The following is a 23,149-nucleotide window of genomic DNA, read 5'->3' as shown; positions in this document are numbered from 1 at the left end:
GAGTCTAAGTTAATACATTGCAATTAATGAGGGGAAGATCAGCCTCAAACTATTAATGTATAGAGAAATCTGTCATGGATAGGGATGGGTATTTTACCTTTTCTGACTGTACACGCATGATTAGAACAAGGGTGGCTGAAACTGGAAAAAAATATGTGCACATTTATCTTTATGCCAAAAGTGAGCAACAATGCCTAATTTATCATAACCATTGCAGATAACAAATCCTAATTGTTAAATTGCTTCATAAATGTTCAGTCAATAAAAAAACGTTGTTATTCCGTCCTTAATGAGATGCCAAAACAACAACTGATCTGACATAATTGTTCTTTAAGTACCCACGGACCATTCCAACTGTTGTTTCATTGTTCATTCATTGTTTCATTGTCCAATCTTGGATGTCACAGCACTACAAATTCTCTCTCTGTTGTCACAAATGGGATTTTTAACTTCCATTTCTGCAGAGTGGGAGAGAGAGAGTTTCTACAGGTATTTATGACCGTCATAAAATGGCCAACTTCACCCCTCTCCTCTTCTGCGGGAGAGAGAGGGCGCTGTAGAGCAGACCCACTTGATCCTTCAGATCTTCACAGGAGAGTCATGACAGTCCCACTCTGGTGGATTTAACTTGGAAGGATCCTGCAAGTTGCAACCCACCATAAGAATGAACCTCGGATGTCCTGGTTTTTGGATCAGCGTAGCAGTACCCCCCTGGTGGTTTACCCTGGTAGGCTTTCTTACAGCTGCAAACCACCACAAGAATGGCCACGGGATGTCCTGGTTGGTGATCGCCGTTGCGGACCCCCTCTGGTGGTTTACCCTGGTAGGCCTTCTGCCAATGGAGCAGTCCACCACCAGGATGGGCAGCGGATGTCCGGATTGGGATCGCCGTTAAGGACACGTCGTCTGGTCGTCCAGGCTGGTGGACCTAGGCAGTAACTTAGGCAGATGTTAACAACACACACACACACTCACAAAATACATCATTCAATTTCTTCCCAAATGAGCAGCGTTGTGGCACTAAGTGATGGTTGTATTAGGCACGTGTTTATGGCTCTATCACTTCCTAAGTGTCAAAGGAAATGAAACGAAAAATAATAAAAGCATAAACAAAAGATATACAAACTGTAGTTATCACACCTTACTCATCTAATTGGACTGTATTCTATATACGTCCACGGTCTTGACAAAATGACCCAATCATGGCATTGTCTAATGTCATATCTAGGGCGTTCCTAATTCGCGTTGTGTTGCCAAGGGCACTCTCCTAAGTTGATAACTACATGATAAGTCTACAGCTGTAAAGCACCAGCTTCGGCCAGTCTACAGGGATGATCTATGGACCTCTGTGGAGAAACTGGTGAGTACTGTAGCTGTAAAGTCAAAGGCCTCAGTAAAGTTGAAAATGTACTCTAAGGCTGGTATTTTGCTCGGACCCTTAAGTGATCCTAGAATAAATCCTCATTAAAAGTGCCGTTGTACATGTGTGTTTATGCTTACATAAGCGCACATGCAAAGGGAAAGAACACCAAGTATCCTGGTAGGCTACAACCTGTTCAGAATGAGTCTGACGTCCTCAGATCATTTCCAGGTCAATGCCTGGAGGTCAGTAAGAATTGATGTTGACCTCAAGGCATATGTTAAGGGGACCTGTAGTAGTTTTACTACATGTCAATGTGTCTTACACCATTGTAGTGGTGATAGGTATGAAGGAGTCTATTTCATAGCTATGTTATCCATGGAGGAACTCACCTCACGATGGAAGTACTCTATAAGCACTGAACCAGTCATACGCAGTGTGATCATGGTTCATGACTTCTAATAACTTTCCTCCTGAATGGAAGGTTCTATTTATTAGTGGCATGTGTGTTAACCATCAGAAGAGTGTTCTGGAGATTGCCATTTTTGGGGAGGTGGAAAGTCCACTGGACTTCTTTTACGAACAGTGTGGTACACCTCAGTAATATCTTAGATCAATCAATCAATTTTATTTGATATAGCCCTTCGTACATCAGCTAATATCTCGAAGTGCTGTACAGACACCCAGCCTAAAACCCCAAACAGCTAGTAATGCAGGTGTAGAAGCACGGTGGCTAGGAAAAACTCCCTAGAAAGGCCAAAACCTAGGAAGAAACCTAGAGAGGAACCAGGCTATGAGGGGTGGCCAGTCCTCTTCTGGCTGTGCCGGGTGGAGATTATAACAGAACTATGCCAAGATGTTCAAAAATGTTCATAAGTGACAAGCATGGTCAAATAATAATCATGAATCATTTTCAGTTGGCTTTTCATAGCCGATCATCAAGAGTTGAAAAACAACAGGTCTGGGACAGGTGGCGGTTCCATAACCGCAGGCAGAACAGCTGAAACTGGAATAGCAGCAAGGCCAGGCGGACTGGGGACAGCAAGGAGTCACCACGGGCGGCAGTCCCGACGCATGGTCCTAGGGCCCAGGTCCTCCGAGAGAAAGAAAGAGAGAAGGAGAAAATTAGAGAGAGCCAAGATTTTCAAAATGTTCATAAATGACAAGCATGGTCAAATAATAATCAGGAATAAATCTCAGTTGGCTTTTCATAGCCGATCATTAAGAGTTGAAAACAGCAGGTCTGGGACAGGTAGGGGTTCCATAACCGCAGGCAGAACAGTTGAAACTGGAATAGCAGCAAGGCCAGGCGGACTGGGGACAGCAAGGAGTCACCACGGCCGGTAGTCCCGACGTATGGTCCTAGGGCTCAGGTCCTCCGAGAGAAAGAAAGAGAGAAGGAGAAAATTAGAGAGCGCCAAGATTTAAAAAATGTTCATAAATGACAAGCATGGTCAAATAATAATCAGGAATAAATCTCAGTTGGCTTTTCATAGCCGATCATTAAGAGTTGAAAACAGCAGGTCTGGGACAGGTAGGGGTTCCGTAACCGCAGGCAGAACAGTTGAAACTGGAATAGCAGCAAGGCCAGGCGGACTGGGGACAGCAAGGTGTCATCATGCCCGGTAGTCCTGACGTATGGTCCTAGGGCTCAGGTTCTCAGAGAGAAAGAGAGAACGAGAGAATTAGAGAGAGCATACTTAAATTCACACAGGACACTGGATAAGACAGGAGAAGTACTCCAGGTAACCAACTGACCCTAGCCCCCCGACACATAAACTACTGCAGCATAAATACTGGAGGCTGAGACAGGAGCGGTCAGGAGACACTGTGGCCCCATCCGAAGAAACCCCCGGACAGGGCCAAACAGGTTCTAAGGTTATCTCTATCGAGGGGCCTGTCTGCTCCTCTCCGTTCTCATGGGGAAGTTTACAACTAGATTTGTTTTCTGCTCTGGCAGCCTCAAACAGTGTTGAACATAGTCTCGGGTCAGTCGGGTCAGTTGCGGGACTGATGCTGTTAGTGTAATTGTAAGGGGTGATAGTCCCCCACAAAATCGGAAGCAGAGTACATTCTGCGCATCTAAGCTTTTATTGCTGAGACGGCCGCAGTGCTTGCGGGAAGTGTCCGAAGGGCAAGAGAAATTATTGCACAACTTCAAGGAGGAGGGAAGTTGCTCATTCACAGAGACTGCTGGCTCGAAATCATGAAAAGAATGGTCAATCAGGTTTGCTGATGAAATGTGTCATAATATCTCCTTGGATAGGATTCTGCACCAAGAGGTTTCAAAACGTATTTTCCGCAAGGGGTGCTGTAGACAGATGCCCCTCGTGGATGACTGTGTTGCAGCTAGCGTTAAGGGAAGACAGTGTGGTCAGTGGAGAAGGCACTGTGACCTGTGACCATACGTGGTTGATTTTCCAATCCATCGGTGGGAGTAAACGATCCATCAATTCTGCTCCAAGTAGCAGGGGTTCAGATTCGAGGCTGGTAACATACACAGGGTGAACAAGTGATATATCCTGGAAATGTAGATTCAGCATGAGTCTCAATGTTAGAAGCGAGGCAGTCTAAGTGAAACCTCAAAGTGTAGTGTCGAAGTGTAGTGTCGCATTGTTCCACTTTAGTTGGCCTCAAAGCCCTTTTGAGATCATTTAACAATGTTTGAGAGATGAGCGATATTTTTTTTGAGCCCAAAATAAATTAGCGCATGATGGGTTAAGCAGTCCTCCAGGACTATTTCCAGGTATGGTTGTTTTGAGTTGCGTTTAGTGGACATTTTCCCCAAAAAGTGGAGTGGTTCTTCGCAACGACGTGATGTGTCATTTCCGTTCAATGCGAAACCAGATCGACTTGTCGAGTTTTGAGTGGACTATTGCAAAGCTTTTGACCATTTTCTTCGCAACCTTTTGATCAGTCTATAGACAAAGCCTGTGGGCTTTTGTCTTGATTGAGCGGGCACTGAATAGGGTCTCGAGTGAGAGTGGAAGTAATTTGAATGTTAACGTCCTTGCTAAGGGTGTTACTTCCTGCGGACCTGTTGTCAGGTGATTCCACGTCTAGTCCTACTGACTTATCTTTTCCCTTTTCTCAATTTTTTGTCGCTTTAGTTCTCCACATAGTGGAACTACTAGAGAACATTGGTCCACGTTTTGGTCGTCCTTGATAGAAACCGTTGTTGTGTGTCATCTCTCAACGCTCCAATACCTGATAATGCACCCTCTAACTGGAGTGAGTGCTCCTGGTCAAACTTCAAAACCGAGATGTCAGGGCTCTTAGCGTTGCATACTTTTGATGCCTCTAAAGCTGTGCTTGCAAGCTCTCTGAGTTGTAAGATAAGCAAGCCAACGTGGGCAGTAAGGCCCAAGTAGGTAATGAAGGTTGGATACATGTTCGACAGCAACATTTGTTTGCATGGTAACAGCTCTTCCATTCCTGTTTCAGTGAGTAGGTCAAAGTAAGCTGAATGAACCCTATGATAGTAAGCTTGTGGGTGTTCATTCAGAGCTTGTCTGACAGTGTTAGCCAGCGAGCTGTCGTGTTTGCAAGTCACTGAACCACTGAATTCCAATTTCAAAGCTGTGGCAAGTGTAGTGTAGTCGTTTTGCACGTGTTGCTGATGTAGACGAATGAACCTTGTCATGTGTCTATTCAACGTTCGCTTCAACAAGTAAAGCCTGTCAGAACCCGTAGCGTTCGGGTAGCCATCCAAGGCGTCCTCTATGTCTGCTAGGAATATCTCAGTGTTGTTTGGCTGACCTGGAACAGGTTCGAAGGTGCGGAATGATTTGACTATTTTGTCAAGGCGTTCCGTGCCAAGCGGGCAAAGAGGGTTGCCTTCATCCTGTGGGGAAATTGGGGCCGAAAGGCCAAGAGGAGAAGCAAAGCTTTAACTTTGTTGGCAAAAAGGCACCAACCCTGAGGGAGACAAAGTCTAAAACATTATTTTGTCCTCACACCCTTGAGTACCGAGCTCTGGTTGCTTGGTTGGGTAGACACGCTGTAGCGCGTGACCGTTCTGGAATTCTTCCAGATGGTACCTAAGGGTGGTATTCTGCTGCATAGCAGAGTCCACTTGGGTGCTTAGAGTACTGATTTTAGACACATTAGTGTCGCACCTGCTCCATTCGGCCTCATACTTATCTGTCATGGTTTGCAGGTAGAGGTTTTGAGTACGGAACGAGATATTCAGTAATGAGGTTTCCTCCGCTTGCTTAGAAATCAAAATTTCCATATTCATCACCTGAGTTCTCTCATCATTCATTTGGTCAGCGACTTCAATAAGTTCTGCTGATTTGTCATCCAACTCAGTCATTGTGTTCATTAATCTTTTATTTTTATTGGCCAGTCTGAGATATGGCTTTTTCTTTGCAACTCTGCCTAGAAGGCCAGCATCCCGGAATCGCCTCTTCACTGTTGATGTTGAGACTTGTGTTTTGCGGGTACTATTTAATGAAGCTGCTTTTGAGGCGTCTGTTTCTCAAACTAGACACTGTAATGTACTTGTCCTCTTGTTCAGTTGTGCACCGGAGCCTCCGACTCCTCTTTCTATTCTGGTTAGAGACAGTTTGCGCTGTTCTGTGAAGGGAGTAGTACACAGCGTTGTACGATATCTTCAGTTTCTTGGCAATTTCTCGCATGGAATAGCCTTCATTTCTCAGAACAAGAATAGACTGACGAGTTTCAGAAGAAAGGTCTTTGTTTCTGGCCATTTTGTGCCTGTAATCGAACCCACAAATGCTGATGCTCCAGATACTCAACTAGACTAAAGAAGGACAGTTTTATTTCTTCTTGAAATCAGCACAACAGTTTTCAGCTGTGCTACTATAATTGCAAAAGTGTTTTCTAATGATCAATTAGCCTAATGATCAAAATTATAAACTTGGATTAGCTAACACAACGTGCCATTGGAACACAGGAGTGATGATTGCTGATAATGGGCCTCTGTACGCCTATGTAGATATTCCATAAAAAATCTGCCTTTTCCAGCTACAATAGTCAACATTAACAATGTCTACACTGTATTATGATCATTTTGATATTATTTTAATGGACAAAATATGTGCTTTTCTTTCAAAAACAAGGACATTTCTAAGTGACTCCAAACTTTTGAAAGATAGTGTACATATCCCAACCAGAAGCCATGGATTACAGTTAACATCGGCATCGAGCTAAAGGCTAGAGCTGCCGCTTTCAAGGAGCAGGAGACTTTTCCAGATGCATACAAGAAATCCCTTTATGCCCTCAGACGAACCATCAAACAAGTAACGCGTCAATACAGGATTAATCCTACTACACCAGCTCTGACGCTCGTCGGATGTGGCAGGGCTTGAAAACTATTACAGACTACAAAGGGAAACCCAACCACAAGCTTCCTAGTGACGCGAGACTGCCAGACGAGCTAAACACCTTTTATGCTCACTTCGAGGCAAGAAACACTGAAGCATGCATGAGAGCACCAGCTGTTCCAGACGACTGTGTGATAACGCTCTCGGTAGCCGATGTGTGCAAAACCTTTAAACAGGTGACTATGCATAGATAATAAACAGCGAGTATCAGCTGTAGTCTTTGACAATTCTTTGGGCTTTCCACTTTCCTCTGTTAAAGCCGCGGGGCCAGACGGATTACCAAGACGTGTACTCAAAGCATGCGTGGACCAACTGGCAAGTGTCTTCACTGGCATTTTCAACCTCTCCCTGACCGAGCCCGTAATACCTACATGTTTCAAGCCGGCCACCTGTGCCAAAGGAAGCGAAGGTAACCTGCCTAAATGATTACCGTCCCGTAGCACTCACATCAGTAGCCATGAAGTGCTTTGAAAGGCTGGTCATGGCTCACATCAACAACATCCTCCCAGATACCCTAGACGCACTCCAATTCGCATACCGCCTCAACAGATCCACAGGTGACGCAATCGCACTCAACACTGCCCTTTCCCACCTGGACAAAAGGAACACCTATGTGAGAATGCTGTTCATTGACTACAGCTCAGTGTTCAACACCATAGTCCCCACAAAACTCATCACTAAGCTAAGGACCCTGGGACTAAACACCTCCCTCTGCAACTGGATCCAGGGACTTCCTGACGGGCCGACCCCAGGTGGTAAGGGTAGGCAACAACACTTGGGCCCCTCAAGGGTGTGTGCTTAGTCCCCTCATGTACTCCCTTTTTACCCACGACTGCATGGCCAAACACGACTCCAACACCATCATTACATTTGCTGACGACACAACAGTGGCCTTATCACCAACAATGATGATAGGTCAAAGACCTGGCAGTGTGGTGCCAGGACAACAACTTCTCCCTCAATATTAACAATACAAAGGAGCTGATAGTGGACTACAGGAAAAGGCAAGCCGAACAGGCCCCCATTAACATCGACGGGGCTGTAGTGGAGCAGGTCGAGAGTTTCAAGTTCCTTGGTGTCCACATCACCAACAAACTATCATGGTCCAAACACACCAAGATAGTCGTGGAGAAGGGCACGACAACACATTTTCCCCTTCAGGAGACTGCAAAGATTTGGCATGGGTCCCCAGATCCTCAAAAAGTTCTCCAGCAGCACCATCGAGAGCATCCTGACCAGGTTGCATCACTGTACCTATATACTTGGCGATGTCAGAGGAAAGCCCAAAGAATTGTCAAAGACTCCAGCTGATACTCGCTGTTTATTATCTATGCATAGTCACTTCACCCCTACCTACATGTACAAATTACCTCGACTAACCTGTACCCCCGCACATTGACTTGGTACCGGTACCCCCTGTAAATAGCCTCGTTATTGTTATTTTATTGTGTTACTTTTCATAATTTTTTACTTTCGTTTATTTGGTGAATATTTTCTTAACTCTTTCTTGAACTGCACTGTTGGTTAAGGGCTTATAGGTAAGCATTTTACGGTAAGGTCTACACATGTTGTATTCGGCGCAGGCGACAAATAAAGTTTGAATTGAAATGATTAGTAGGATGCACCTGGATGACTTGGTGGATGTTCCTGTTCTCGATCCTACCAACCAGCCATGGAGATATGTCACTCACCGTGGAAGTCGAAAACAGCGACCTCTGGCAACGGGGGCCTCATTGGCGACAGTAAGTCCTGACTGGACACAGACTGGAAACAGCTTCGCCACCCTGGATCCAGAAGTTCTGACACCCTTCCCTGGGGGCTTCCGATTCGAGATCGGATCTGGAAGTACCTGCGCCTTTGTCCTCTGTTCTGTCTCCCTCTCCCATGGCTTCTACCTCGGGTTCAGATCCTCATAGCTCCCCCTGATCGGAACATGAGGCTGTCTAAGACCCCGACCCATTCATCATCCACGATGGATACTACAGCTGGCTCGGGTCCATCGGGCCCCATCGCCCTTCGGTCCTCAAGGGGTTTGTGAAACCAATCAAGGTGAAAGAGCAGACGGACCTCCTCAGCCATTGCACCAGCTGTCATCATCGGCAGCTCTATTGTAAGAAACATCTCGGTTCCCGGGGCAAAAATCCTTTCAAGTCTGCATTGAGATAATGAATTACCAGCACAGATAATCCCTACCATTGTGACTGAGTTGTGGTAATGCTGCAGCAATGCTGTACATTATCCCAGGGGCATTGGCAGTCACAATGTAAGTAACTCAATTTATGCCCCTCTAACTCACCTGAATGCCTATGTCGATCCTACAGCTATTGCATACAGTAAGCATGTGCCTATGACGGCAGGTAGCCTAGTGGTTAGAGCGTTGGACTAGTAACCGAAAGGTTGCAAGATCGAATCCCCGAGCTGACAAGGTAAAAAAATCTGTCATTCTGAACAAGGCTGTTCCTAGGCCGTCATTGAAAATAAGAATTTGTTCTTAACTGACTTGCCTAGTTAAATATAAAAATTTAGCACTGAGGCAGTGTGCCCTAGCAGGAAGTCCACTGTGTGCAGCTCAAACATACATAACATTGTCATGTCTACATCTGATAAGCTTCCCAGTAAATCAATGAGGTCAATAACTTGATAGTAACAGGTGACATTCATATCTCTGAAACTCACTTAGATAATACCTTTGATGATCGCGACACATGCTTTTAGCATCTACAGAAAAAAAATGAAATGGTGGCGGTGTGGCAGTTATATTCAGAGCCACATTCCTGTAAAGCTTAGAGAGGATCTCATGTTAAATACTGTTGAAGTACTATAGCTACAGCTTCACCTGCCACACCTAAAACCCATTCTACTGGGAAGCTGCTATAGACCACCAAGTGCTAACAGTCAGTATTTGGATAAAATGTGTGAAATTCTTATATTTTCTGGATGACCTGAATATTGACTGGCTTTCTTAAAGCTGCTTACTCAAGAAAGAGCTTCAGACTGTAACCAGTCCCTGCAACTTGGTTCAGGTTATCAGTCAACCTACAAGGGTATTTACAAACAGCACAGGAATGAAATCATCAACATGCATTGAGCACATCTTTACTAATGCTGCAGAAATCTGCTTTAAAGCAGTATTCAAATCCATCTGATGTATTGATCACAATATAGTAGCCATATGTAGGAAAACCAAAGTTTCAAAGCATGGGTCTAATATAGTGTATAAGAGGTCATACAATAAGTTTTGTAGTATGTTGTATGTTGATGATGTAAAGAATATTTGCTGGTCTGTGGTGTGTAATGAGGAGCAACGAGATGCTGCACTTGACACATTTATGAAATTGCTTATTCCAGTTACTAATAAGCATGCACCCCAATGGGAAAATTACTGTAAAAACTGTTAAATCCCTTTGGATTGATGAGTAAGTGAAAAAAATATTGTTGTCTGTCAACAATGACAAGCCACCCAGGTCTGACAACTTGGATGGAAAATTACTGAGGATAATGGCGGACGTAATTGCCACTCCTATTTGCCATATCTTCAATCTAAGCCGACAAAAGAGTGTGTGCCCTCAGGCCTGGAGGGAAGCAAAAGTCATTCTGCTACCCAAGAATAGTAAAGCCCCCTTTATTGGCTCAAATAAAAAAGATACAATGCTATTTTACAGTAAACAAATTGAAAACAGACTTTCCGCATGCTTATAGGGAACCACATTCAACAATGCACGGCATTTACACAAATGACTGATTATTGGCTGAGATAAATTGATGATAACAAGATTGTGGGAGATGTTTTGTTAGACCTCAGTGCAGCTTTTTACATTATCGATCACATGCTGCTGCTGGAAAAACATATGTGTTGTGCCTTTACACCCCCTGCTATATTGTGGATAAAGAGTTATCTGTCTAACAGAACACAGAAGATGTTCTTTAATGGAAGCCTCTCCAACATAATCCATGTAGAATCAGGAATTACCCAGGGCAGCTTTCTAGGCCCCTTACTTTTTTCAATCTTTACTAATGACATGCCACTGGCTTTGTCTATGTATGCCGATGACTCAACACTATACATGTCAGCTGCTACAGTAAGTGAAATTACTGCAACACTTAACAAAGAGCTGCAGTCAGTTTCAGAATGTGTGGCAAGAAATAACTTAGTCCTAAATATTTCAAAAACTAATAGCATTGTATTTGGGACCAATCAAATAACATTTTATTGGTCACATTCACATGGTTAGCAGAGGTTAATGCGAGTGTAGCAAAATGCTTACGCTTCTAGTTCCGGCAGTGCAGTAATATCTAACAAGTAATCCAACAAATTCACAACGGGTACCTTATACACACAATATAAGGGGATGGAATAAGAATATGTACATATAAATATATGTATGCGCAATGGCCGTGCGGCATAGGCAAGATGCAATAGATTATTTAAAATACAGTATATACATATGAGATGAGTAATGTAGGATATGTAAACATTAATCAAGTGGCAATATTTAAAGTGACTAGTGATACCTTTATTAAATCCATTTATTAAAGTGTCCAGTGATTTGAGTTTGTATGTTGGCAGCAGCCTCTCTATGTTAGTGATGGCTGTTTAACAGTCTGATGGCCTTGAGATAGAAGCTGTTTTTCAGTCTCTCGGTCCCAGCTTTGATGCACCTGTACTGTCCTCACCTTCTGGATGATAGCGGGGTGAACAGGCAGTGACTTGGGTGGTTGTTGTCCTTCCTGTGACATCAGGTGCTGTAGGTGTCCTGGAGGGCAGACCGCACCACCCTCTGGAGAGCCCTGCGGTTGCGGGCGGTGCAGTTGCTGTACCAGGAGGTGATACAGCCTGACAGGGTGCTCTAAATTGTGCATCTGTAAAATTTTGTGAGGGTTTTAGGGTGCCAAGCCAAATTTCGTCAGCCTCCTGAGGTTGAAGAGATGCTGTTATGCCTTCTTCATCACACTGTCTGCGTGGGTGGACCATTTCAGATTGTCAGTGATGTGTACGCCGAGGAAGCTTTCCATCTGCTCCACAGCGGTCCTGTCGATGTGGATAGGGGCGTGCTCCCTCTGCTGTTTCCTGAAGTCCACGGTCAGTTCCTTGGTTTTGTCGACAATGAGTGAGAGGTTATTTTCCTGGCACTACACTCCCAGGGCCCTCACCTCCTCTCTGTAGGCTGTCTCGTCATTATTGGTACTTGGGCCTACTACTGTTCGTCTGTAAACTTGATGATTAAGTTGGAGGCGTGGGTACCCACGCAGTCATGGGTGAACAGGGAGTACAGGAGGGCTGAGCACGCACCCTTGTGGAGCCCCTGTGTGGAGGATCAGTGAAGTGGAGGTGTTGTTTCATACCTTCACTACCGGGTGTGCCTTCAGGAAGTCCAGGACTCAGTTGCACAGGGGGTGGGTTCAGACCCAGAGACCCGAGCTTAATGATGAGCTTGGAGGGTACTATGGATGCTGAGCTGAATGCTGAGCTATAGTCAATAGTCCATGAACAGTATTCGTACATACAGTTGAAGTCGGAAGTTTACATACACTTAGGTTGGAGTCATTAAAACTGTTTTTTCAACCACTCCACACATTTCTTGTTAATAAACTATAGTTTTGGCAAGTTGGTTAGGACATCTACTTTGTGCATGACACAAAAACATTTTCCAACAATTGTTTACAGACAGATTATTTCACTTATAATTCACTGTATCACAATTCCAGTGAGTCAGAAGTTTATATACACTAACTTGGCTGTGCCTTTAAACAGCTAGGAAAATTCCAGAAAATCATGTCATGGCTTTAGAAAAATCTGATAGGCTAATTGACATCATTTGAGTCAATTTGCCGGTGTACCTGTGGATGTATTTCAAGGCCTACCTTCAAACTCAGTGCCTCTTTGCTTGACATCATGAGAAAATCAAAAGAAATCAGCCAAGACCTCAGAAAATAAATTGTAGACCTCCACAAGTCTGGTTCATCCTTGGGAGCAATTTCCAAACGCCTGAAGGTACCACGTTCATCTGTACAAACAATAGTACGCAAGTATAAACACCATGGGACCAGGCAGCCGTCATACCAGTCAGGAAGGAGACACGTTCTGTCTCCTAGAGATGAACGTACTTTGGTGCGAAAAGTGCAAATCATTCCCAGAACAACAGCAAAGGACCTAGTGGAGATGCTGGAGGAAACAGGTACAAAAGTATCTATATCCACAGTAAAACAAGTCCTATATCGACATAACCTGAAAGGACGCTCAGCAAGGAAGAAGCCACTGCTCCAAAACCAGCATAAAAAATCCAGACTACAGTTTGCAACTGCACATGGGGACAAAGATCGTACTTTTTGGAGAAATGTCCTCTGGTCTGATGAAACAAAAATAGAACTGTTTGGCCATAATGACCATCGTTATGTTTGGAGGAAAAAGGAGGAGCCTTACAAGCCGAAGAACACCATCCCAACTGTGAAGCATGGGGGTGGCAGCATCATGTTGTGGGGGTGCTTTGCTGCAGGAGGGACTGGTGCACTTTACAAAATAGATGGCATCATGAAGGGGGGGAAATTATGTGGATATACTGAAGCAACATCTCAAGACATCAGTCAGGAAGTTAAGGCTTGTTCGCAAATGGGTCTTCCAAATAGACAATGACCCCAAGCATACTGCCAAAGTGGTGTCAAAATGGCTTAAGGACAACAAAGTCAAGGTATTGGAGTGGCCATCACAAAGCTCTAACCTGAATCCTTTAGAAAATGTGTGATCAGAACTGAAAAAGCATGTGCGAGCAAGGAGGCCGACAAACCTGACTTAGTTACACCAGCTCTGTCAGGAGGAATGGGCCAAAATTCACCCAACTTATTGTGGAAAGCTTATGGAAGGCTACCCAAGTTAAACAATTTAAAGACAATGCTGCCAAATACTAATTGAGTGTATGTAAACTTCTGACCCACTGGGAATGTGATGAAAGAAATCCAAGCTGAAATAAATAATTCTCTCTACTATTATTCTGACATTTCACATTCTTAAAATAAAGTGGTCATCCTAACTGACCTAAGACAGGGAATTTTTACTCTGATGAAATGTCAGGAATTGTGAAAAACAAATGTAAACTTCTGATTTCAACTGTGGGTAGGCTAGTTTTTGTATGTCTAGGGTTTTTGTATTTCTAGGGTTTTGTATGTCTAGGGGTGTTGTATGTCTAGGGGTTTTGTATGTCTATGTTGGCCTGTGTCACGCCCTGGCCTTAGTATTCTTTGTTTTATTTATTATTTTAGTTAGGTCAGGGTGTGACATGGGGAGTGTATGTTTTTTTGTAGTGTCTAGGGTGGTTGTAAGGTTTAGGGGGTTTATTAGAGTAGTTGGGTTTATGTTTAGTATAGGTATCTAGCTGTGTCTATGGTTGTGTGTAGTTGTCTAGGGAAGTCTATGGTTGCCTGAATGGGTTCTCAATTAGAGACAGCTGGTTATTGTTGTCTCTGATTGGGAGCCATATTTAAGGTAACCATAGGCTTTAGCTGTTTGTGGGGTATTGTCTATGTCGATGTTCTATGTTGCTTGTAGGCACTAGTTCATGGTTAGCTTCACGTTCGTCTGTTTTTTTGTTATTTTGTAAAGTGGTTTCGTTTGGTGTTCGTTCTCTTCAAATAAAAGGAAGATGACTTACTTTCCACGCGCTGCATGTTGGTCCTCACTCTCTACTATAGACGATCGTGACAGCCTGATATGGTTCCCAATCAGAGACAGCTGTTTATCGTTGTCTCTGATTGGGGATCATATTTAGGTAGCCATTTTCCTCGTTTGTGTTGTGGGATCTTGTCTACATTGAGTTGTCTGAGTGCACACCTGTAGCCATTCGTTCGTTCGTTCGTTCGTTCGTTCGTTCGTTCGTTCGTTCGTTCGTTCGTTCGTTCGTTCGTTCGGTTGGTTGGTTGGTTGTTTTGTTTTGTTTTGTTTTAGTGAGTTTCAGTTGATTAAAAATATGTGGAACTCTACTCACGCTGCGCCTTGGTCTCATCTTTACGACGACCGTGACAAAAAGGGACCCAGAGTGAACCTCTTAAAGGAAAATCACAAGGCCGTAGGCAGACTACGGTAGACCCAGCTATATATAAATATTATGAGAATTGTGTTGACGCAATGTTGAACATGGATAAAGGACTGCGGGTGGACAGACAACCATGCACCCCAGTGGGGTGTTGGGCCCCATTTACTGTAACCAGTTACCCTTTAGGTGGTGGTAATTGTCCAGGATATCGCAGTATAGTGGGGGTAGGCATAGATAGTGAGATGAATAAAACCCCTACCCTGGGTGTGGAAAATACCTTTTTATCTACTCGATCCAAGCACACCCATAGAGGAATGGGAGAAAGTGAAAGAGAAATGTGGGTACAATGCCAGCCTAGTCCTGGGGACATTGAGAAAGTTAATAAAACAGATTTCAGAGAATTCGATCGGTGTGTGAGTAAGACGATGGAGGGAAGGGACTTCACACCTCCTGTCTCAGCCTCCAGTATTTATGCTGCAGTAGTTTATGTGTCAGGGGGCTAGGGTCAGTCTGTTATATCTGGAGTATTTCTCCTGTCTTATCCGATGTCCTGTGTGAATTTAAGTATGTTCTCTCTAATTCTCTCTCTCTTTCTCTCTTTTTCTCTCTTTCTTTCTCTCTCTCTCTTTCTTTCTTTCTTTCTCTCTCTCGGAGGACCTGGGCCCTAGAACAATGCCTCAGGACTACCTGGCCTGATGACTCATTGCTGTCCTCAGTCCACCTGGCCGTGCTGCTGCTCCAGTTTCAACTGTTCTGCCTGCGGCTATGGAACCCTGACCTGTTCACCGGACGTGCTACCTGTCCCAGACCTGCTGTTTTCAACTCTCTAGAGACAGCAGGAGCGGTAGAGATACTCTGAATGATCGGCTATGAAAAGCCAACTGACATTTACTCCTGAGGTGCTGACCTGTTGCACCCTCGACAACCACTGTGATTATTAATATTTGACCCTGCTGGTCATCTATGAACATTTGAACAGCTTGGCCATGTTCTGTTATAATCTCCAACCGGCACAGCCAGAAGAGGACTGGCCACCCCTCATAGCCAGGTTCCTTTCTAGGTTTCTTCCTAGGTTCTGGCCTTTCTAGGGAGTTTTTCCTAGCCACCGTGATTCTACACCTGCATTGCTTGCTGTTTGGGGTTTTAGGCTGGGTTTCTGTACAGCACTTTGTGACATCAGCTGATGTAAGAAGGGCTTTATAAATACATAGTTATATACACTACCCAGGTTTTCTACCATGGATAAGAGTAGAGTATGGTGGGGATTCCAAACAACAGAGGTATTGAAGAAAATGTTAAACAGATTAAAGAGACAGTAGAAAAGGTTGTAGAAGGAGTAACAGTAGGTTGGGAGTGGTTAAGGGAGATGCTGATAGAATGGGACAGAATGCTTCTAACCATAGTGGGTGCACTAGCTGGAGGGTTAATAGTGTTACTGTTTGGAAAGTTTTTGTGAGTGCAGCAATAAACAGGATGTGCGCCTGGAAACAAGATAAAGCATTGTCGCTAAGAAAGGTTAAAAAATAGTAGAAGATAAGGATGAATATCTGTATCCTGATTAAGTATCTTACATTCAAAACAACCATCTCTAAAAGGAGTTTAGAGATCCTCTACAAGGACCATGTGTGAAGAAAAACAAATGGCATGTAGACAGAGAGGAGGTGTTTTGAATGGGTAAGGTATAGTGGCATGTACAATGTAAAAAAAGAGAGAATGAATAATAGCTAAACAAAAAAAAAGAAACTATGTTAGGCAACTGCTGATTTGGCAAATATTAGATGTGGCAATAATATGGTGTTATGAAGGGAGATGGATCTGGCCATAACAATGGTTGGGTATGGATACTATGGGTTGTCTGGCTACGGAAGGAGGAAAATTCCTGAGAAGGGGTTGGGAAGTCAGTACCATCCTATTGATTCTCTGGACCATGGGGTGGGGAGTACTTGTGGTCATGGTGCTTTATCCTAGTGTGTCCAAACTACTTAATACTAATGTGGATGATGTTCTATGGAACTGTATTCACAAACAGCCCCAGACAGCGAGGAAACCCTGGTGCCCTACCCAGACAGACTGGATCCATCCCATTGTCACCAAGTCCATAAATATGTAGGGGGGTTTAGGGTTGCAGTGATTCTAGGGGGAATTGTGGCTGTGTGCTGACAATGTCATGAAGAATAACGTAACTACAGAGCACTAGTCAGAGCAAGTACTCCAGGATGCATGGTAAAGGGCCCACAATTGACAGTGACGGGAGTAAACGGGGAAGTAATGTTTAAGGGCAAATATTGGATGGTGGGAGGATTTAAAATTTGAATAGGGGGCGAAGTCCACGGGTAGAACAAAAAAGAGCCAACCAACACCAATGCAGCGAAGGTGTGGGGAAATTACTGGAAAGCTTAAACTAATAACTAATAACTAATTACTAATAACACACAAATTGTTGAATTACTCTTGTCTATATTGAATACATCATTTAACAAGAAGCATTGCCTGATGTGAACCATGCCTCGAACAATAGAGATCTCAGAAGACCTAAGGTCTTGTAAGTAGGCATTTCACAGTAAGGTCTAAAGGTCTACACCTGTTCTATTCTGCGCATGTGACAATAAAGTTGGATTTGGATTTGGTTTACAGTACAAGCCTGGGGACATGTACAGTGGCAAGAAAAAGTATGTGAACCCTTTGGAAATAGATTTCTGCATCTGGATTTCTGCATAAATTGGTCATAAAATTTGATCTGAACTTCATCTAGGTCACAACAATAGACAAACACAGTCTGCTTAAACTAATAACACACAAACATTATACGTTTTCATGTCTTAATTGAACACACCGTGTAAACATTCACAGTGCAGGGTGGGAAAAGTATGTGAAACGTTGGATTTAATAACTGGTTGACCATCCTTTGGAAGCAATAAACTCAACCAAACGTTTTCTGTAGTTGCAGATCAGACCTGCACAACAGTCAGGAGGAATTTTGGACTATTCCTCTTTTCAAAACTGTATCAGTTCAGCAATATTCTTGGGATGTCTGGTATGAACCTCTCTCTTGAGGTCATGCCACAGCATCTCAATCGGGTTGAGGTCAGGACTCTGACTGGGCCACTCCAGAAGGCGCATTTTCTTATGTTGAAACCATTCTGTTGTTGATTTACTTCTGTGTTTTGGGTCGTTGTCCTGTTGCATCACCCAATTTCTGTTGAGCTTCAATTGGCGGACAGATAGCCTAACATTCTCCTGCAAAATGTCTTGATGAACTTGGGAATTCATTTTTCTGTCGATGATAGCAAGCTGTCCAGGCCCTGAGGTGGCAAAGCAGCCCCAAACTATGATGCTCCCTCCACCATACTTTACAGTTGGGATGAGGTTTTGATGTTGGTGTGCTGTGCCTTTTTTTCTCCACACATAGTGTTGTGTGTTCCTTCCAAACAACTCAACTGTAGTTTCATCTGTCCACAGAATATGTTGCCAGTAGCGCTGTGGAACATCCAGGTGCACTTTTGCAAACTTCAGACTTGCAGCAATTTTTTTTTTTTGGACAGCAGTGGCTTCTTCCGTGGTGTCCTTCCATAAACACCATTCTTGTTTAGTGTTTTACGTATCATAGACTTGTCAACAGAGATGTTAGCATGTTCCAGAGATTTCTGTAAGTCTTTAGCTGACACTCTAGGATTGTTCTTAACCTCATTGAGCATTCTGCGCTGTGCTCTTCCAGTCATCTTTGCAGGATGGCCACTCCTAGAGAGAGTAGCAACAGTGCTGAACTTTCGCCATTTATAGACAATTTGTCTTACCGTTGACTGATGACTATCAAGGCTTTTAGAGTTACTTTTGTAATCCTTTCCAGCTTTATGCAAGTCAACAATTTTTCCAGTGATACTGGAGGGCGCGCAATTCAAATAAATTTGAATAAATATTATGGATTTTAAACATTTAGGTACATATAAGTGTCTTATATATCGGCTGAAGGCTTACATTCTTGTTACTTTAACTGCACTGTCCGATTTACAGTAGCTATTATAGCGAAAACATGCCATGCAATTGTTTGAGGACGGCGCCCCACATCAAAATATTTTTCCACTGGCACAGGTTTCATACATTCACATATAAAGGTTAAATATTCAGTTACTTTTTGAAAATCTTCCTCTGATTTGTCACCCAAAGGGTCCCAGCTATAACATGTAGTGTTGTTTTGTTAGATAAAATGCTTCTTTATATCCCAAAAAGTCTGTTTAGTTGGCGACATCGATTTGAGTAATCCACCCGTTCAATTTGCAGAGAAAGGAATCCGAAAATCTACCCCTAAACTTTTTTCAACAAGTCAAAATACATTTCTATTTACTCCTCAGATACCCTAAAATGTAATCAAACTATAATATTTATTTCGGAAAGAAGCATGTTCAATTAGGAAACCGAGCAGGTGCGTAATTTCTTCATGGTGCGCGCAAACACGAATTTTCAAGAAGTGTCCTTCTACTAAAACTGTTTTTTCTTATTCGTTTTTGAAGTTACAAGCCTGATACCTTGAACATAGACTGATGACACCCTGTGGACATAGACTGCTGACACCCTGTCTAATTTACAATATGACCTTTCTCTTGCATTTCTAAGAGGATGGTCTCTCTAAAGAAAAATAATTCAAGTTGGTTTTTCTTTGGATTTTCTCCTACCATATCTATTGAGTTATATTCTCCTACAATATTTTAACATTTCTACAAACTTCAAAGTGTTTTCTTTCCAATGGTATCAATTATATGCATATCCTGGCTTCAGGGCCTGAGCTACAGGCAGTTTACTTTGGGCACGTCATTCAGCCGGAAATTTAGAAAAAAGGTGCCTAGCCCTAAGAAAAAAAGGTGCCCAGCCCTGTAGCGCCTGTAAAGAATCGGTGTCCCGACCTCGGGGCGGTTGAGCTAACATAGGCTAATGCGATTAGCATGAGGTTGTAAGTAACAAGAACACTTCCCAGGACATAGACATATCTGATATTGGAAGAAAGATTAAATTCTTGTTAATCTGACTGCACTGTCTAATTTACAGTAGCAATTACAGTGAAGGAATACCATGCTATTGTTTGAGGAGAGTGCACAGTTATGAACTTGAAAATGCATTAATAAACCAATTAGGCACATTAGCGCAGTCTTGAAACAACATCTTGAACATAAATGCAATGGTTCATTGGATCAGTCTAAAATTTTGCACATACACTGCTGCCATCTAGTGGCCAAAATCTAAGTTGTGTCTTGGCTGGAATCATACATTTAGGCCTTTCTCTTGCATTTCAAATATGATGGTACAAAAAACGCATGTTTTTGTCTTTGTATTATCTTTTAAAAGATCTAATGTGTTATATTCTCCTACATTTATTTCACTATTCCACAAACTTCAAAGTGTTTCCATTCAAATAGTATCAAGAATATGCATATCCTTGCTTCAGGTCCTTAGCTACAGGCAGTTAGATTTGGGTATGTCATTTTAGGAAAACAATTTTTTTAAAGTGGTGGATCCTTTTAAACAACAATGCAGTTCAAGAAATAGAGTTAAGTGAATATTTACTAAATAAACTAAAGGAAAAAATTAAATAAGAAGTTACACAATAAAATATCAATAAAGAGGCTATATACAGGGGTACCGGTACCGAGTCAATGTGCGGGGGAACCGGTTAGTCGAGGTAATTTGTACATATAGGTAGGGGTAAAGTGACGATGCATAGATAATAAACAGCGAGTAACAGCAGTGTAAAAACTAATGGGGGGGTGGTGTCGTGTCTTTGCTATCGTTAAATTGAAGACTTATAGTTTTTATCAAAGATTCCTGTAATTAGGGATTACGCGATCACTTGAGTAATAACGTAACTAATTAACTATGAATTCGAGGGCACCAGGGAAAGTTATTAGATTACAAAGTTATAATTTCCCAATATAACCTTGCAGATATTTTCATATCTGATCAATAGTCCTCTAATTAATGATTTATTTACTTTACCTCACGTTAGTCTCATTCCAAACGTCGTAAATTGTTGATTATCTGCACGAACCCAGTCTTCACTATGAGTCATCCATACATCAATTGTCTTAAATCATTTATTTATTACTAACTAATTAATTCACAAAAATGCATAAACAAACAAACAAACTTAAAAATAGTTACATGAAATGATGGGAGAAATATGCCCTAGTGGGCTGAACTGGCATTGCGGCTTGTTAGACAAAGGGAAAGTTGCGTTCGACTAAGAATTCACTACAGAATCCATAATTATAACAATTGACATGCTAATCCTTACACATGAACGCTCACTCATTCGGGAACAATTGCAATCAATATATATATATAGTTACGCTCGGTGTGTGTCGTCCTGATCGTTGGAGCGAAGTTAGTTTCTGTTGGAGTGAAGTTCTGTCTCGGTTATTGTGGATTGTTCAGAGTGACATTCGTTATAGAATGGATGTTTCGGCGGTTCTTTCTTCGCGTTCAATGATACCGAATTCCTAGCTGCAGACTAGTAGTCAATATCAACGACTTGTTCTTATTCGTCTTAAGAGTTTAACCACGTGGTATGGTTAAAGATTCAGCAATGGTACTTAACCTTCGTTCTCCTCATGGAGGATAAACATGGTCTAATGGTAATTTCTTAGAGTTGGCTTTTATTCAGATAGCAGAGAGGGGCTGTCCCATGGTCTCTGACCCAACTGGCTCAGGGCGGTCCTTGGATTTAGTTCAAATACAACAGGGATTTGTATTTTCCTTCATTAAACAGTTCAAAATCATATTACACAATTATACAAACAGTATCATACTCACTCATTCATTTTATACAACAAACAGATGTAAACCTCATATAAACCTTATTATATAAACAGCGGTATGGTAATGTAGTCCCACAGTCTCTCATGAGTTTCCCACGTGGTGGCCAATGGGTATGTTAATAGCTGGACTCTCCACCGATCCTTTATACTTTTGCAGGAAAATGAAATATGTTCGTACCTCAAGTTCTGTGAGGTGGGAGAAAATTCCTTTGTCCTGAAAGTTTACCCTCTGTCTAATACTGTTGGGCCATGAGGAGATTCTCAGGAATTTACGACCTCTCTGTGATCACCGCATGGGTTGTGGTGGAAAGGGAGAGGCAGGGAGAGGGGGATGGGGTTTGCAGTACCCAAGCAGGCAACATCATGACAGTGGTCAATATAAATAGTCCGGATGGGCATTTCCTTCATTGTTCAGCAGTCTTATGGCTTGGGGGTAGAGGCTGTTGAGCAGCCTTTTGGTCCTAGATTTGGAGCTCTGGTACTGCTTGGGTGACTGGAGTCTTTGACAATTCTTTGGGCTTTCCTCTGACACTGCCCAGTATATAGTTCCTGGATGGCAGGAAGCTTGGCCCCAGTGATGTACTGGGCCGCACGCACTACCCTCTGTAGCGCCTTACGGTCAGATGCCGAGCACTTGCCATACCAGGCGGTGAATCATCCAGTCAGGATGCTCTCGATGGTGCAGCTGGATAACTTTTTGACGATCTGGGGATCCATGCCAAATCGTTTCAGTCTCCTGAAGGGGAAAAGGTGTTGTCGTGCCCTCTTGACGACTGTCTTGGTGTGTTTGGACCAAGATAGTTTGTTGGTGATGTGGACACCAAGGAACTTGAAACTCTTGACCCGCTCCACTACAGCCCCGTCAATGTTAATGGAGGCCTGTTCTTCCCTCCTTTTCCTATAGTCCACAATCAGCTCCTTTGTCTTGCTCACATTGAGGGAGAGGTTGTTGTCCTGGCACCACACTGCCAGGTCTCTGACCACCCTATAGGCTGTCTCATCGTTGTCGGTAATCAGGCCTACCATTGTTGTGTCGTCAGCAAACTTAATGATGGTGTTGGAGTCGTGTTTGGCCACACTGTTGTGGGTGAACAGGGAGTACAGGAGGGGACTAAGCATGCACCCCTGAGGGGTCCCAGTGTTGAGGATCAGCGTGGCAGACTTGTTGTTGCCTACCCTTACCACCTGGGAGCGGCCCGTCAGGAAGTCCAGGATCCAGTTGCAGAGGGAGGTGTTTAGTCCCAGGGTCCTTAGCATAGTGATGAGTTTTGCTGGCACTATGGTGTTGAACACTGAGCTGTAGTCAATGAATAGCATTCTCACATAGGTTTTTATTTTTCTCCAGGTAGGAAAGGGCAGTGTGGAGTGCAATTAAAATTGTGTCATCTGTGGATCTGTTGGGGCGGTATGCGAATTGGAGTTGGTCTATGGTATCCTGGATGATGCTGTTGATGTGAGTCATGACCAGCCTTTCAAAGCACTTCATGGCTAGCGACATGAGTGCTATGGGGCAGTAATTTATGCAGGTTACCTTCGCTTCCTTGGGCACAGGGACTATGGTGGTATGCTTGAGACATGTAGGTATTACAGACTCGGTCAGGGAGAGTCAGT

The sequence above is a fragment of the Salvelinus alpinus genome, chromosome 22 (genome assembly GCF_045679555.1).
Source record: "Salvelinus alpinus chromosome 22, SLU_Salpinus.1, whole genome shotgun sequence".
Taxonomy (NCBI): Eukaryota; Metazoa; Chordata; class Actinopteri; order Salmoniformes; family Salmonidae; genus Salvelinus; species Salvelinus alpinus.
The sequence above is the reverse complement of the archived record's forward strand: the minus strand, read 5'-3'. Positions refer to the sequence as shown.